This window comes from Pelmatolapia mariae, unplaced genomic scaffold (assembly GCF_036321145.2).
Source record: "Pelmatolapia mariae isolate MD_Pm_ZW unplaced genomic scaffold, Pm_UMD_F_2 NODE_ptg000638l+_length_19833_cov_1, whole genome shotgun sequence".
Classification (NCBI taxonomy): Eukaryota; Metazoa; Chordata; class Actinopteri; order Cichliformes; family Cichlidae; genus Pelmatolapia; species Pelmatolapia mariae.
The window spans coordinates 1-15716 of NW_027052320.1; the positions used below are offsets into that span (position 1 = coordinate 1).

Sequence of the window (15716 nt, forward strand, 5' to 3'; positions counted from 1 at the left end):
GCGTCCGCCACCGGCAGGGGAAGTGGTGGGGGAGATGGGGCCTCCAAACCTTGGAGGGCCTGAGATGTCCTCAGAGAGGTGGCGTCTGATACCCAACCTGACATATAGACACAGACAAACAGGCACACACAGATACAAACATCTATTCCCACCCTCATGCTCTCATATACAATTGCTCAACACTCACCCAACGTGGAGACAGACATAGAGAGACGCTGTACACACAATCACACTCCCCAAGCGTACTCTAAGCCCCGAGTCTAGGTACCCTTGCCCTGGAGGGGGAAACTGCACCCAGACTCAGGTGGTGTAACCCTTTTCCCTGCGGTGGGGAGAAGCAGACCGCCCCGACTCCGCAGCAGCAGGGAGGCCCCATACACCAGACCCCAGTCGGACGGCCAACTCCTCCTCCTAGCCCCCTGCTCCAGCAGGCCGCAGAGCAGTACTACTAATCCAAAATACTCAAAGCTTCATAGAACTGAAACAAACATTTATTTTCAGCTCCATTCTGCTGCTGATACATACTTTAGGTTTCTGAATATTAAACTTGTTTCTGCCTTTCATAGTGTGTAACTTGAAAGCCCTGAGTACTTTCTCCCACACTGAAAACACTGGAATGATAAATTATTTGAACATTACCTAATAAGACTGATTCAGGACAGACAATTAGTGATTTTAAACTTTTCTAGCAGTCCTTCACAAACAGGGAACAGTCTGTCTATTCTCTCCATCTGTCAGCTGCTGCTGGCTCTTCCTCCTCCTCTTCCTCACACACTGCTGAGTTTGTCCTGGTGGATCATCAGGGGTGCAAAGCCTCACAGATGATGTGCAGCAGTGGGTCCCTCAGTCTGTCCTCACTCTGGACACTTGCAGTTGTCACACATGGAAATCAATTGTGTGATAAGCTGCAGGATTCAAACACAAGTGTAACTTATAAATACATGTTCATACTTCATACAGAGAGAGAGTGCAGGACAGACAGACAGGTGACAGTCTCAGGTGCATACACTGCTACAAAACAGCACAAGAGAAGGAGGATTTAGTCTTTGTGTTATTACGAGTGCTAAACAAGAAGAGTTCCCAGATGGTCCAGTGGACACATGTGTGACTCCTGTGATTAAAGCATCTTTCTTTCAGCTTAACGAGTGAACCGTCAGCTCGTTCAAACACACGTTAAAGTCCGTTTGGCTCGACACCACCGAACAGAGGCAGCAATATAACATAGCTAACATTAACAGTGCAGTGAATCCTGCTTGTGCCGTGATATTCAGGACTGCAAACCGAGCAGCATCACTGACTTTCAGCTTGTTGTGTTTGTGGATATATGACTGACTTTAATTATCCATAAAATCATCACATTCTCTGTAAGATTAAGGTCGACTATATATATATATATATAGGAGTAAAGGCTTTAAAACCAAGTGAAAGTGCAAACATCACTAATGTCACATAACTTTGCCGACATGTGGCCAACAGTAATGTTTTCATGTTCTTCATTATTAAACATTTGCACATAAATAAGTGACATAATATTCAGTACTTACTTTTGCCAGTTCACTCTTCGGCCGCTCCCTTCTGCCGTATTTTGCGGCAAAATTATCCACACCCACCGCTGCGCTATGAATTGTGGGATATATGGGACCACGAAGCGTGCACCGGACCACGCTTGATATTTGGGGAAATCGACGGCGCATTTGGAGTATGCATTTGAAGTACACTTTGAATTGGGACAGCCGTCGTCGCGTGGCGGTGACATATTCGCACTTGAAATGCGTACTTCAAGCGTGCATACCCTGAATTGGGACACAGCCTTCGTTACATTTGAATCAGGTACCGAAGCAGTTACGTGCGTAATGAGGCTTCAGACGTCACTGGTCACGTGACTTTTGCCAAAACGAAGCAAACCTCAACACAGTGCTTCTGAATGAGTGAGTTGTTTTTTTCGACACACGCTCCGGAGCATCAGCTTCAAGCGGGCCATCACTACTCCCTGCTGTCCTTCCTTCGTGTTCAGGTTTGAGGTAATAAAGTTTAGTTGTTCCCAGTTAGTTTATTTGAAGTTCCGTTTTTCCATCCCCACTTTGTGTTCTGTATTCTTAATAAACCACCCTCTTAATAATTGCTGCTTTTGAGTCCTCTTTTCCACACATCACACGGCTGCTGCCCCAGCCATGACAGTGAGGTTAATAAATGGTGAAATAAAAAAAATGCCATATAGGCTTTTACAATTCAATAAGTGCAAAACAATAACTTACAAACCTGTAGAATTAAATAATGTTGTGTTTTTTCTGTGTCCCTGTAAGCAACACGATCTCTTGCACCTTTCTTAGACATACAAATGTATGTGCCAGCTCTGCTCCGCCTCCCATTAATGCAGACCAGGATGGTACAAGAGACATTTCTTTTCTCTTCTTTTCCCCTGGGGAAAAGAGGATGGTTCGTTACCCTAACTTTGTAGGCCAGTCAAGGTTTTCACCGCCAAACTCTCTCATCCATGTCTTTATGGACCTTCCTTTATCCACTGTGCACAGTAATGGTGGAACAGAAAGAGACTGTTACCAAACTGTTCCCACAAAGTTGGGAGCATTGTCCAATTGTCCAAATTGTCCAAAATATCTTGGTATTTTGAAGTATTAAGATGCCCTTTTACTGGATTTTACATTTTACAGGTCCAAGCCCAACTCCCTGCAGGGTCAGTGGATGCTTATTTTGCATGGCCTAAAACTTTGTGGCAGAGTTGTTGTGATTCCCAATTGCTTCCTGTTAGTGGTTTTATAATAAACAGTTTACTATGCAATATTTATTAGTGAGGAAATTTTATGATTGGACTCTTATCAGGATACTACTAGAAATTTACTGAGCTCCAATTCTTTCAGATATGTTTGTAGAAGCAGTCTGGAAGCCTAGTGTGTTGATATGTAGGTGTTCGTGTAATGATAAAGTTTACCAGCAGGGGGCGCTGTACTTAAGAAAGCTCATTAATACCTCCGGGGGAGCACATAAAAGAAGACTGGTCTGTGGTGTGACAGGAGGAATGGTGTCAATAAAATGTTTGGAGCAGTAGCTTGCAAGGCATAAGTGGATGCGGTGTTATTTTTTTAACGAGCGCTATGAAGACAACACATGGTACCAGGAGTAAAAGTGGAAGAGTGGAAGCGATAGCAGTTCAAAGTTCTGTTTGAGATGGAAAGTTTAAATCCACCGGAAGGACTGAAACTGGTGGGGAATGTGGACACCAACTGGCGGTGTTTTAAGCAGCAGTTTGAGCTGTATATGGCTGCCATGGGACTGGACTCTGTTAGTTTTGTATTGTTGATTGTCAGTTATGCTTAGAAATATCTACTTATATATGCTTAGAGTTTATAATTAGTTGTAGATTATTAAGGATCAGACCTCTACCAGTCTGCAAACTTTGTGTGCATTCCAGAGCACTCTGGGAGCATGGGAGAGGTCGCACCTTGTTTTATTGTTTTATGGTAGGATAAACGTATCTATGTCTGTTTTAGGCTAAGTGCCTTTTGTTTAGATGAACTGCTGGACTTCCAGGCCAGCAGGTTTAGGAAGTCATTTGTGGGTACACACACACACACACACACACACACACACACACACACACACACACACACACACACACAGGGTATTCTTTGTTCACATGTATACCTATGTAAGATGTCATATGTTAATGAACCTATGCATATTCATGGAACCACAATAAAAGAGCAGTGTTACGGGGGAGCGGACGAGAGCAACTGGGGTCAAGCGAAGGAACGGCATTTGTCCGGTTCTCTCCCATGCACGTAAAATATAAAGAACTTTGCCTACTTCGGGTCTTGCTTGCTGTGTAATTAAATTGTCTTCAACGTTCCAGCGAATAGGTTCAAGCTACAAACCTATCAGACTCCAAACCCGATGCCAGGAAGATTGCATTGTTGCCCACGGTAGCTGGTCCTCAGGCCATTAAAGTCTTCAACACGTTTGAGTTTGAGGAAGTTGGTGACAGGTAAAAGTACGAGAAAGTGGTTGAAAAGTTTGATGCACACTGTTCACCATAGAAGAACACAGTATATGAAAGGTATGTTTTCCGATCTCGGATGCAGCAACCAGAAGAGACTTTTCATTGCTTTGTGACTGATTTGAAGCTAAAGGCACAGTCATGTGATTTTGGAGAGCTGAAGGATTCTATGGTTCGTGATCAAATTGTGTACTGGATCCATGATAAATGGACTAAAGAACGGCTTCTCAGAGATTCCAAACTGACTTTACATGAAGCAGAAAAGACTTTCTGCAGAAAGACAGAAAGAAAGTTAGCCCTGCAGCATGCAAGGACATTTAATGAGACAAGCGTCACTGCAGTACATGATAGTGCAAAAATACTGTGGTTAAAAAGAAAATGAGGAAGAATATGTCGCAGAAGTCCAGCAAAGACAATACAGTGTACTCCTGTAGATGATGTGGTAGCAGACATGAACCTAGACAGTGTCCAGCTTATGGCAAAAGATGTTTGAAATGCGATGGAAAAAATCATTTTGCCAAACAATGTCTGTCGAAAACCAAACCCAAATCAGTACATATAGTTGAAGAGACTGACTTAAGCAAGACTTTCTTTGTGGGCATAGTGTCACTTGAGGATGTAAAAAGTGAGCATAATGTAGCAGAAGACAATCAGAGACGCTCAGATAATGAAGACACGTGGATTGTTGTCACTCCCAATACAAGGAACTTTGGTGGCACTAAGGATTGATACAGGTGCACAGGCAAACCTAATCAGCATGACAGAGATCAATGCTATGAAACCAAAGCCCAAAATAATAAAGAAAGGAGTACCTCTAAAAGACTACAATGGAAGGAATATTGAAAGTAGTGGTCAATGCAGACTTAAAGTGACAATAAAACATAAAGATTATGATGTATTGTTTAATGTTGTTCCAGAAGGTCGTGAATCACTGCAGGGTGGCGTGACATCCAAAAGATTAAACCTAGTGAAACGAGTGCACCACATCATCTGTGCAGAAGCAGCAAGTGGTCAGCGAGGAGCAGTTGACTCCATTGTACAGCATTATGAGGATGTCTTCAAAGGTTTGGGATGTCTACCATGCACTTATAGTATCCAGCTGAAAGAGGATGCAAAGCCAGTGATCCATTCACCACGTAGAGTCCCAGCTCCACTGAAGGACCGTTTAAAGAAAGAACTTGACAGGATGTCGCATTTGCAGGTCATTACAAAAGTGGAAGAACCAACTGAGTGGGTAAAGTCAATGGTGTGTGTGGATAAAAAGGAATAAGAACAATGATTTGAGAATATGCATGGACCCTGGCCATTTAAATCAAGCCATAAAGCGTGAGCACTACCAGATACCAAAGCGTGAAGAGATTGCAAGTGAAATGGCAGGCGCCAAATGCTTCTCAAAGCTAGATGCAGCACAGGGTTTTTGGCAAATAAAGCTAGATGAGAAAAGTTTGAAATACTTTCAATACACCTTTTGGCAGGTACAGATTCCTCAGAATGCCATTTGGCATAATCTCAGCATCTGATTTTTCATCGTGCCATGGACAACATGTTAGAGGGATTACAAGGTGTTCGCTGTTATGTTGATGATGTGGTTATTTAGGGCTCCACCCTACAAGAACATAATGAAAGACTGGTGAAGGTGCTGCAACGGGTGAGGGAGAACGGGATTAAAGTTATATCGTGACAAGTGTCATTTTGCTGTAAAGGAAATAACATTTTTGGGAGACAAATTCTCTGCTGGAGGTATTGAGCCAGATGAAAGAAAAATAAAAGCCATCGCAACAATGCCACGCCCAACTGATAAGAGAGGTGTGCTCAGAGTGATGGGAATGATAAACTTTGTTGGAAAATTCATACCTAACTTGTCAGTGAGAGCATCAGCTCTAAGGGAGTTACTTCGTGATTCCATAGAATTTAAATGGTCAGCGAGGCATGAACAAGAATGGAACGATTTACAAACCACACTGACAACGTGCCCAGTGCTTGCATATTATGATCCAACTGGGTCTGAAAATCTCAACAGATGCCTCCAAGGATGGGCTTGGAGCTGTTTTACTTCAAGCTAAAGAGGGGAGCTGGAAACCAGTTGCTTATGCTTCTAGATCCATGACTAAGTCTGAAACCAGATATGCTCAGATTGAGAAAGAATGTCTTGGGCTGGCATATGGACTTGATATTTTTCACAGTTGTGTTTATGGTCCTCCTACCTTTACAGTTGAGACAGATCATCGTCCTCTTGTGTCAATCATTAAGAAAAATCTGAATGAGATGTCGCAGAGGATTCAACGTCTCATGATGAAACTGCAGAGGTACAGCTTTGACTTGATATACACACCAGGCAAGCATTTAGCTTTGGCAGATGCACTGTCGCGAGCATCAGAGGTGTGTCACGCAAGCTCCACTGAGAAAGAAGTAGACGATGTTAATATGATAGTGGAGTCTCTGCCAGTGTCTGACCCAAAGATAAAACAAGTATGTGAGGAGACAGCTGCAGACAGGGAGCTGTAAACGGTGATGGAAAATATCCAAGGAGACTGGCCCAGAGGGTCTTGTTCAAAGTATTATCATGTTAGATCAGAGCTCAATGTGGTAAATGGACTGCTGTTGAGAGGCAATAGGATTGTGATACCACATAGTCTGAGACAGCTGATACTTCAAAGAATACATGAGGGACACCTGGGAATAGAAAAGTGTAAAAGGAGGGCTAGAGACACTGTGTACTGGCCTGGTATTAATAAAGACATTGAGACCATGATCGGAAAGTGTGAAACATGCAACAAGTTTCAGAGCAGACAGGCAAGAGAACCCATGATGATTCCTGAACTTCCTACAGAGCCTTGATGAAATAGGAACAGATTTATTTCATTTTAATGGGAAAGATTATCTGTTGGTGATAGATTATTACTCTAACTTTCCTGAGATTGCTCTGCTTACAAGTACAACTGCTAATAATGTGATCACACAAATCACACAAATTTCCCCTTGTGGGACAATTAAAGGATTATTCTAAGTCTATCTTTTCCAGGCATGGAATACCAGAAACTGTCATTAGTGACAATGGTCCTTGCTATAATTGCAAAGAATGGCAGAATTCTGCAAGAGAATATGGCTTTAAACATGTCACATCAAGTCCTCAACATCCACAGGCAAATGTCAAGGCTGAAAAAGGAGTGCATATCATTAAGCAGCTTCTGAAGAAGGCTACAGACAGTCAATCAGATCCTTATTTAGCTCTGCTGAGCTACAGGACTGCTCCTCTTGACTGTGGTTTATCCCCTGCAGAATTGCTGATGAATCGGAAGCTACACATTACTTTGCCCTGCTATACAGAAAGCAAGCAGAGTGAAGAAATTATAAAAAAGCAAGAGCATCTGAAATGGAAACAAAAACGGCGGTTCGACAAGGGAACAAGAGCACTTGGATTGCTTGTAAAGGATGATGTAGTGAGAATCCAAGATCAGAATGCATGGAGCAGGAAAGCCATTGTTCTTCAGGAAGCAGGTCCGAGATCATATGACGTAAGAACTGAAGAAGGTCATGTGTTCTGAAGGAACCGTCGCAACTTACTGAAGACTAAAGAGACATTTCAGGAGGAACAATGTCGTGAGGAAGATGAAAATGTTGATGTGTCACATGCAGAGACAGTGTCTGATTTGAAACCACTGGATGGACATGAGTATGTGGAGAGAAGTGAAGTGGTTTCAGGACCTGTATTGAGGAGGTAAGAGCGTAAGGTCAAAAGACCAGTTAGGCTTAATCTGTAAAGCTAAAACTGGATTTGTTTTTATCTTGTATTCTAATGGTGGTGAAAAAAAATAATTGAAAAAAAAATATTAATGTAAAACAATTATGTGTATATGTTAGTTTATAAGACTATGTTGTGTATAATTCAGAGGAAAGGGGATGTGTTGATGTGTAGGTGTTCATGTGTATTCAAAAAGGTTTACCAGCAGGGGGCGCTGTATTTAAGAAAGCTCATGAATGCCTCCTTGCGCAGGGGCAATGCTAATCTTCTCTGTATCGTATCCAAGTACGAGCACATAAAAGAAGACTGGTCTGTGGTGTGACAGGAGGAATGGTGTCAATAAAATGTTTGGAGCAGTAGCTCGCAAGGCATAAGTGGATGCTGTGTTATTTTTAACAACACACCTAGGTGCTTGATTTTCTACACCCATGGCCATGGAAGTAATTAGAATACCTGAATTTCAATGACTTGCATGAGTGCTTGCTTTCTATCCTAGCATAGTGTAGGCAGTGGCGGTCCTAGCCTGTTTGGCGCCCCGGGCGAACACGCCCTCTGCCCCCCCCCCCCACACACACACACACACGCACGCACACACACATATATGACCCTATATATGAAGAGAGAGAGAGTATGCATAGTATGCAAACGGCTACCCAACAGACATCATAATTCGTCATACAATGAGAACAGGACAAATCAACAATTGACACTGACTAATTAATATTATATTTGTGGCGGAGGTGTGGTCCCGGGCGCGGCTGCAGGGGAGGAGTGGCGCAGTGAGCTCGATGGGGCGGTGCTGGAGAGGCAGGTGAGAACAGCTGATGGCGTTTGGACTAATGACAGTTTTCCTGCCTTTTTAGTGAGACGGGAGAGGAGCGGAAAGGAGGCCGGGACTCAGCTGAGACCGGAGCTGTCAGACTGTGTGCTGTCATAACAAACATGAATCTATAAATAAACGTGGCCGCTGGCGACAAAGTACTCTGCGTGTGTGTACGTGTGTGGAGTGTATTTCACAGTGGTGCCGAAACCCTCTTTACGTGGGGATGTCTGACCCACATGTTGCGCCGCCCGCCCAGCCTTTGCAGTTCTTGGCGCAAATGCTGGCTGAGATGGCGAAAATGAGCCAGGATCAGGCGGCGGCCCAGCGCGATCACCTGGCCAAGCTGCAGGAGCAGGCAGGCCGGCAGACCCAGGTTCTGGAGCGGCTGGTTGGCGCGGCCACGCCGCTGAGAACCCCCCCGCTGTCGGTGGCGGTGCCCCGGATGGGCGACGGTTTCCTGGAGACTTTTCGTGCCACGGCGGAGGCCTGCCAGTGGCCGCAGGTGGAGTGGGCTCCGCGTTTGCTTCCTCTGCTGTCAGGGGAGGCTCAGACGGCGGCCCTGAGTCTGCTGCCGACCTCGCGGAGCAGCTTCCAGGATGTGAGCCGGGCGGTGGTGGACAGGATGGGGCTCACCCCGGAGGATCATCGCCGGCGGTTCCGAGCCTGTCGGCTGACCGCGGAGGATCGGCCGTTTTCCTGGGCCCGGAAGCTACACGACGCGGCGGTGCGCTGGCTGCAGCCACACCGCAGACCACGGCCTCTCTGTGTGAGGATCTAAACGTATTCTACGCTAGATTCGACACAGCGAACACCACGAGACCGGACAGTGTGCGCACCGCGGATGACGTCAGTGCGCACACTGTGTCTGAGGAGGATGTTCGGAAGTGCTTCAGGAGGGTGAACGCACGCAAAGCTACTGGTCCGGACGGGATTCCCGGCCGCGTCCTCAAGTCATGCGCGGCTCAGCTGGCTGGAGTGTTTACACACATCTTCAACCTTTCCCTCTCTCTGTCTGTAGTCCCAGCCTGCTTCAAAATGGCCACCATCGTCCCAGTACCCAAATCCTCCACCATCTCCTCATTGAACGACTGGCGACCCGTAGCCCTGACCCCCATCGTGAGCAAATGCTTCGAGAAGCTGGTCAGGGACTTCATCTGCTCTGCACTACCCGACTCACTGGACCCTCTACAGTTCGCATACCGCCACAACAGGTCCACTGATGATGCCATAGCCCTGACACTCCATGCTGCCCTGTCACACCTGGAGAAGAGAGACACGTATGTGAGAATGCTGTTTGTAGATTACAGCTCAGCATTCAACACCATCGTTCCCTCGAAGCTGGACAGGAAACTGCAGGATCTAGGACTGAGCAGCTCCCTCTGCAGCTGGATCCTTAACTTCCTGTCTGACAGACGCCAAGTGGTCAGACTGGGCAGCACCACCTCATCCCCCATCACACTGAACACTGGTGCTCCACAGGGGTGTGTACTGAGCCCTCTCCTGTACTCACTCTACACCTACGACTGCACGGCCACTAGAAACTCCAACATCATTGTGAAGTTTGCGGACGACACTACAGTGGTGGGTCTTATTACCAACGGTGATGAGACGGCCTACAGGGAGGAGGTCAGCGCCCTGACCCACTGGTGTCAAGACAACCATCTCACCCTCAACGTCGCAAAGACAAAGGAGTTGATAGTGGACTTCCGGAGGTGCAGAGGAGTACACACCCCCATCACCATCAACGGCGCCGCTGTGGAGAGAGTGAGCAGCTTCCGCTTCCTTGGTGTACATCTGGCTGAGGATCTTACGTGGTCAGTACACATAAACAAAACAGTGAAGAAGGCGCAGCAGCGCCTCTTCTTTCTCAGGAGACTGAAGAGATTCGGCATGAGCCCCCCGCATCCTCAGGACCTTCTATCGCTGTGCCATTGAGAGCATCCTCACTGGATGCATCACCACCTGGTACGGCAACAGCACCGCTCACAACCGCAAAGCTCTCCAGAGAGTAGTGCGGTGTGCTGAACGGATAATTGGAGGTGAGCTTCCCTCCCTCCAAGACATCTACAGGAAGCGGTGCCTGAGGAAAGCGGAGAGGATCATCAAGGACTCCAGTCACCCCAGCCATAAACTGTTCAGACTACTACCATCAGGAAGGAGGTTCTGCAGCATCCGGTCCCGTACCAGCAGACTGAGAGACAGCTTTTTCCATCAGGCCATCAGACTGCTGAACACTTCATAGACACCTCACCCTCACTACTGGAACTTCAACATTATGCACTCCATACTGTATATAAATACCACTGTTTTGCACATACCAACCTCTATATTTTATATATCTTATTTTATTGTTTACTTTATTTCATTTGTAAAACATGTATATACATACTATATACACACTCAAACACACACACGTAGAAAAACATATTTAGTATACACATTCAGTAATGTATATACCTTTACATATTGTACATATATTTATTACTTTTTAGATTAGCCATTTTTATATTTTGCTTGTTTTACATTATTGTATTTTGCACAACTCTGTTGCTTGTGAAGCTCGCACACAAGAATTTCACTCACATGTACTGTACCAGTGTACCTGCACATGTGATGTGACAATAAAAGTGATTTGATTTGATTTGATTTTGGTTCATCGGAGGGAGAGACGCTGCTGGTGGACAAGGTGGTGCTGGAGCAGTTCGTGGAGGGGCTGCCGGTGGAGACCGCGAGATGGGTCCGGTGCCACCGTCCCGCGAGTCTGGAGGTCGCGGTGACATTAGCGGAGGACCATCTTGCCGCCGGAGCGGGGGAGCCCGGGGAAGGTGGCCGGAAACCGGGCAGACATGCCCCAGTACCGGCACCAAGGCGCCGGGTACCTGCGCTGGCGCAGGCAGAGCGGGCGCCTGTGCTAAGCCCCACTAATCCTTTTACTTCGTTTGTGCCTTCCCAGGGATCAGACATGAGCAGTGCCGCCCCTGAGCCACGGAGAGCGGCACAGACGCCGGGGCAGGAGTGCTGGAAGTGCGGGCAGCTGGGACACCTGAGGAGGGACTGTCCTCTGATGGAGGTGGGGCAGGTGTTTCGCGTTGCCGGTGCCCCAGCGCCCTCTCCCGGTCCAGGAGGGACGTACAGCATTCCGGTAAGGACTCGAGGGGGTATACGCCATGCTTTGGTGGACACGGGCTGTACGCAGACCCTCGTGCACCAAAGCTTGGTTCGCCCCGGGGCATTTGTTGGAGGCAGATTGGGTGGAGGTGAAGTGTGTTCATGGTGACGTGCACAAGTATCCCATAGTGCCGCTGTTATTAAAGTATAAGGGCAAAACGCATAGAGTGTCAGCTGCAGTTAACCCGCGGCTGTCGCATCCCCTAATTCTGGGCACGAATTGGCCGGGGTTTCATCATCTGTTAGGGCAGTATGCGGGGATGCGATCACGGACCTTTAGTAGCATGTAGCGTCTGCGCGGCGCTCAGTGGTGACGCGGGGTCGTCCGACACTGACTCCGGGGAGGGGGAGACGGCGGGTCCTTCATGGGAGGCCCCACCGGCTCCGGCAATTTCCCCCATGGGTGATTTCCCACTGGAGCAGTCTCGTGATGACACCCTACGCTCAGCCTTTGACCAAGTGATTTGAGATTGATGGTCACGTGGTGCGCCCTGAAGCCGTGCGGACCTACCCGCGATTCATTTTATTAAAAGATAGGTTGTATCGAGCGAGTCGTGACGCTCGCACGGAGGAAACACACGCCCAGTTGTTAGTGCCACAGGGCCGCCGGGAAACGATTTTCCAGGCGGCTCACTATAACCCTATGGCGGGGCATATGGGTTATGAAAAAACTCTGGAGCGAATAACGGACCGATTCTATTGGCCGGGCATCCGCGCGGATGTGCGCCGCTGGTGCGCGTCCTGCCCGGACTGCCAACTGGTTAATCAGCCGGCCATACCAAAAGCGCCTTTGCGCCCGCTCCCACTCATAGAGGTTCCCGTTTGAGCGCATTGGTATGGACCTCATCGGGCCGTTTCACCGGAGCGCACGCGGCTACCGCTTTGTATTAGTCCTGGTGGATTATGCAACGCGGTACCCGGAAGCAGTCCCGCTGCGCAACATCTCTGCAAAGAGTGTGGCGCAGGCACTGTTTCAGGTCATCTCCCGAGTCGGTATCCAGAAAGAGATACTGACTGACCAGGGCACGTCGTTCCATGTCTCGCACACTGCGGGAACTGTACGAATTATTGGGCATTAAATCCATTCGGACCAGCGTCTACCACCCTCAGACGGATGGGCTGGTGGAGCGGCTGAATAAGACTTTAAAGTCCATGATTCGTAAGTTCATTACTGAGGATGAACGCAATTGGGATCACTGGCTAGACCCTCTGTTATTTGCAGTGCGGGAGGTGCCCCAGGCCTCCACGGGATTTTCTCCCTTTGAACTGCTGTTCGGCAGGAAGCCGCGTGGGGTGCTCGACCTGATTAAAGAAAGCTGGGAGGAAGGTCTGAGCCCCGCTAAGAATGAGATTCAGTACGTGTTGGACCTGAGAGCAAAACTCCACACTTTGGGGAGGTTGTCACGGGAGAATTTGCTCCAGGCTCAGCAGCGTCAGCAACGCCTGTATGACAGAGGGGCTAGGCTCAGGCAATTTTCACCGGGAGACAAAGTGCTTGTATTACTCCCTTCTTCCAGCTCAAAGTTGCTCGCCAAGTGGCAAGGGCCCTTTGTGGTCACACGGCGAGTTGGGGACGTTGACTATGAGGTCGCTCGGTCGGAAAGGGGAGGGGCCACGCAGATTTATCACCTCAATCTCCTTAAAGCGTGGAGAGAGGCTGAAACCGCTGCTCTGGTAAGCCTGATTAAGGAGAGAGATGAGTTGGGGCCGGAGGTACCAAATTCCATCATTCCCGCCTCCCTCCCTTGTGATGACCATCTCACGCAGGCTCAGAGAGCGGACGTTGTCGCGTTACAACAGCGTTTTGCGGATGTGTTCTCCCCCCTGCCCGGCCGAACGGCTCTCATTGAGCACCATTTTGAAACGCAGCCTGGCGTGACGGTGCGTTCACGGCCCTACAGGCTCCCTGAGCATAAGCGGCAAATTGTTCAGAGGGAATTGGCAGAAATGCTGAAAATGGGAGTGATAGAAGAGTCGCACAGCGCCTGGTGTAGCCCCATCGTTCTTGTGGTAAAGAAGGATGGGTCTATACGGTTCTGTGTCGACTATCGTAAGGTGAATGAGGTGTCACGCTTTGATGCTTATCCCATGCCCCGGGTCGACGAGCTCCTGGATCGGTTGGGCACGGCCCGTTTTTTCACGACACTGGATTTAACCAAGGGCTACTGGCAGATTCCCTTGTCTGCCGAGTCCAGGGAGAAACGGCCTTCTCCACTCCGTACGGTTTGTACCAATTCGTTACGCTTCCGTTCGGTTTGTTCGGAGCCCCGGCCACCTTTCAACGCCTCATGGACCGGGTGCTGCGTCCGCACGCTGCATATGCTGCCGCCTACTTGGATGACGTGATCATCCACAGCGACACCTGGGCGGAGCATGTGCAGCGGGTGGCCGCGGTCCTGGAGTCCCTGAGGAGGGCGGGGCTCACGGCCAACCCGAAGAAGTGTGCGGTTGGACGGAGGGAGGTGCAGTATCTGGGGTACCACTTGGGGGGCGGGCAGGTGTGTCCACAGGTGGAGAAGACGGCGGCTATCGCATCCTGCCTGCGCCCCAAGACTAAAAAGGAGGTGAGACGGTTTCTGGGGCTGGCAGGTTACTATCGTCGTTTCGTGCCAGGGTTTGCGCAGCTGACCAGCCCCTTGTCCGATCTCACCCGGAAGGGTGCTCCAGATCTGGTTCAGTGGACGGGGCCGTGCCAGGCGGCGTTTGTGCAGGTGAAAAAGGCTCTCTGTGGAGAGCCGCTGCTTCACACTCCTAACTTTTCCCTCCCTTTTGTTCTGCAGACTGATGCCTCGAACAGAGGGCTGGGGGCTGTTTTGTCCCAGCAGGTAAGGGGGGCCGACCGTCCCGTCCTTTACATCAGCCGGAAGCTGACGGAGCGTGAAAGCCGGTACAGCACCGTGGAGAAGGAGTGCTTGGCAATCCGGTGGGCGGTCGACTCCCTTCGTTATTACCTCCTGGGGCGCTCGTTCACCCTCTGCTCGGACCATGCCCCGCTGCAGTGGCTCCACCGCATGAAGGATGCCAACGCCCGGATCACCCGGTGGTATCTGGCTTTACAGCCCTTTAAGTTCAAGGTGGTCCATAGGCCGGGGGCGCAGATGGCTGTGGCCGATTTCCTCTCTCGCTCGCGGGGGGGGGAGTAGGTTCGGCCGGACGGCTCCCCGGCCTCAGTCGGGCGGTGGGGGTGTGTGGCGGAGGTGTGGTCCCGGGCGCGGCTGCAGGGGAAGAGTGGCGCAGTGAGCACGATGGGGCGGTGCTGGAGAGGCAGGTGAGAACAGCTGATGGCGTTTGGACTAATGACAGTTTTCCTGCCTTTTTAGTGAGACGGGAGAGGAGCGGAAAGGAGGCCGGGACTCAGCTGAGACCGGAGCTGTCAGACTGTGTGCTGTCATAACAAACATGAATCTATAAATAAACGTGGCCGCTGGCGACAAAGTACTCTGCGTGTGTGTACGTGTGTGGAGTGTATTTCACAATATTATTGTATATATTGTTTGGAGTGTAGTCTCTTACTGTTACTGTGTTTACCATTTCTTCTTGGAGGAACTGTAACCCACATAATTTCCTTAGGGATTAAGAAAGTATTCTGATTCTTAATGTTTTAGGATACATGACCTGCCATTATCCAATGACACATCTGCTTACCTGTATCTTTTGCTCGTTTCTCCTTGTAGGAGCCATAATTAAATGTATTGAATTTTAATGATCACTGGGTTTTCATTTGTTTGGTTGCTATGGTGATGTGTAGCGGGAGTCACGTGGGTGCTAGCGGTGACATTAAGAGGGCGTTGTCAGTCTGTCTTTCACTGGTTTGATTTTGACAGAGAGCAGGGCTGGGTAGCCGTAGTTTTTGTTGACCGCAGCACAACGAGTTTCCCCTTGTTGCATTAGAGCTGTGATGTTTTAAGAGTTTGAATCGCGAGCCGATCACATTGCTCTGTAAACCTTTCAAGCACTTTAATAAACAAGCA

The 15716-nt window shown here is 48.7% G+C and overlaps 1 non-coding gene across 1 annotated transcript; it reads right to left on the minus strand.

Moving 5' to 3' along the window:
* Window positions 1-7968: 7968 nt before the first annotated feature.
* Window positions 7969-8069, minus strand: LOC134623415 (U6 spliceosomal RNA). The gene has a single exon (XR_010093323.1). It is a non-coding gene; the product is annotated as a U6 spliceosomal RNA (small nuclear RNA).
* Window positions 8070-15716: the final 7647 nt, after the last annotated feature.